The sequence below is a fragment of the Mustela putorius genome, unplaced genomic scaffold (assembly GCF_011764305.1).
Source record: "Mustela putorius furo isolate JIRA1106 unplaced genomic scaffold, ASM1176430v1.1 tig00003834_pilon_pilon_pilon, whole genome shotgun sequence".
Taxonomy (NCBI): domain Eukaryota; kingdom Metazoa; phylum Chordata; class Mammalia; order Carnivora; family Mustelidae; genus Mustela; species Mustela putorius.
The window spans coordinates 21,366,176-21,368,263 of record NW_025421987.1 but is presented as its reverse complement, the minus strand read 5'-3'; the positions used below and the strand labels follow the sequence as shown (position 1 = coordinate 21,368,263).

General features: G+C 35.8%; 2 non-coding genes across 2 annotated transcripts; both read left to right on the top strand.

Annotated features, from left to right (window-relative positions):
• The first annotated feature begins 828 nt into the window (after positions 1-828).
• Positions 829-892, top strand: LOC123394644. The gene has a single exon (XR_006609398.1). It is a non-coding gene; the product is annotated as a small nucleolar RNA U2-19 (small nucleolar RNA).
• A 191-nt stretch (positions 893-1,083) lies between these two features.
• Positions 1,084-1,153, top strand: LOC123394643. The gene has a single exon (XR_006609397.1). It is a non-coding gene; the product is annotated as a small nucleolar RNA U2-30 (small nucleolar RNA).
• Positions 1,154-2,088: the final 935 nt, after the last annotated feature.

The window sequence follows — 2,088 nt, the reverse complement described above, 5'->3', positions numbered from 1 at the left end:
AAATTTCTGCTTTCTACCACTTCTAACTTGAATTAAAATGGAGTTATCTATGGTGATAGCTCTATTTCTGGAGCAGGGCCTCTATCTAAATTCCTTTAGGCAGTTAGGGGAAAAGTCAAAATTTCTTCCCAAGTTTTAGCACTTTGATTGTTTTGAGCTCAGATAATCTGTGTGGAGAAGTGGCACATCTTTGGGGCAATTCATTCTGAACTCCTACCAGCTAAAAGCTTTGATCCTGTGTCTCTTCACAAGTATCTCAGTCAACTGGGGTAAATCCAGAAAAAGGTGATATAAAACACATTGAACATTTTCAATAGAAAAATTAACATGGAACACATTGTATAATTAACCATGCAAAACACTGATATCATATACATAGTATCAGCAAATATCCACACTTCAATACTTCGATTATTCTTGAAGATAATAAAGAAATAGTTATTCTAAATTATGAAGGCATTAGCTTTTCCTCTGTATTTTGTTACTGATTCATTTGTTTGTTCATCAAACATTCACTGGAGTACCAGATATACAAAAGGCATTGCTATGAACTATGAATGAGGAGCAATGTCCACAAGTATTTCCACTTTCCCAACAGGAATCTGTTATAAGTCAATGTAGCCTTATAATTTTAAAAGAGTTTTATATTCAGATAGTTATACAATCTAAATTTCTCTAGCATTATCTTATATGTTGAGGCTCTACACTCGTAAGTTTTCCATTTTTAAGCTATGTGATCTTGGATACATATATATCTCTCTCTCTGGGAATCATCTTCTCATCTGTGCAATAAATAAGTGCCCTCTGAGATCTGCTCTTACTGAAGTGGATTAATGATGAAAATAGCCAAATCTGAGCATCAGAAGACCTTCCAGTCTCAATAGTTCTGAGAAGCAAAAGTAATTCAGAACAATAAAGGCTTATGTCTGGAGGGGTGGGGGTGTGTGTGTGCATGTGTGAGCGCGCACGTGCCCACACATGCGCACACATTTGCAAGCGGCAGTGTATAACTAATGACTTGATGAATGAGCCCGAGGTGAGGGTGGAGAGTGTATGTGTGTATATGAAAGACTGATCAGTTCTGAGCAATGATGGAAAGGTTTTACTACTGACATTTACAACTATGAAGGTTTCTACACTTGTTTTGAGCTCAAGAAAAAAATATATATATATAAGTGTACGTATTCCATGACGTTGCAGGCTTATGAAATATTTAGAGAGACTAGCATTCAGCAATAACTCAGTAAATGTTAGTTATAACTATTACTTGTAATTATGATCATTATAATAAAGAAATCATGCCTTTATTAAAAGTATTAGAATAAAATTTAAATATTTGAATTGTTCTGCAAAACAGAGATTCAATATGTATGTGTCTTACAGCAAGAAGGAAAAAGATGACATAGAACCATGTTACAAGTTACAATATAATATCATGTATTTATAGTTTCCAGATACAAAAAGGAGTGGTTACTAAACTGATGGGAACCAGAGGGACTTGAAATGCCTAACTACCCCCTCTTTGGGATTAGCATAAAGTCACTTTTCCTGATCATTAGAGGGTACAGGTTCGTCCATAAGCATGGATCAAATGAATAATGAACAGATCCTTGAGATGACAGACACCTTGAGAAATAAAATTATTCAGATGTTCAGGCCAGGCTCCTGAGGCACAAAAGTCATTTTATAAAGTCATCATAGTTGTGCTAGCAATAAAAGCTCACACCTGGTTTTTAATTTTTTTTCTCCTTTAGTAGTTGCCATCAGTTATTGGAGGTGTTTTTTTTTCCCCTGTGTATTTGATATCCATGGGGTGTTTTCATTCTGCTCGGTGAACTGTGCTGAAACACCTTTCTGAAACCTTTCATTCTTACTTTTAAAGGGAAGTAAGCCTTTAAAGCCTCTTTAAAGAGAACCTATGTGGGGGAAAAAATAATGCTCATCCTTCCACCCCCACATGACCTTTATAGGCCCCCAGCTAAGTATATACGATAATCTCATAGTTAACAAAGACAGTGCCTTATGCTTGCCTTTTTCTCACTTCCATAAGGATGCTGGCTCTGGAATTTTCTAATACGCTGAAGGCAT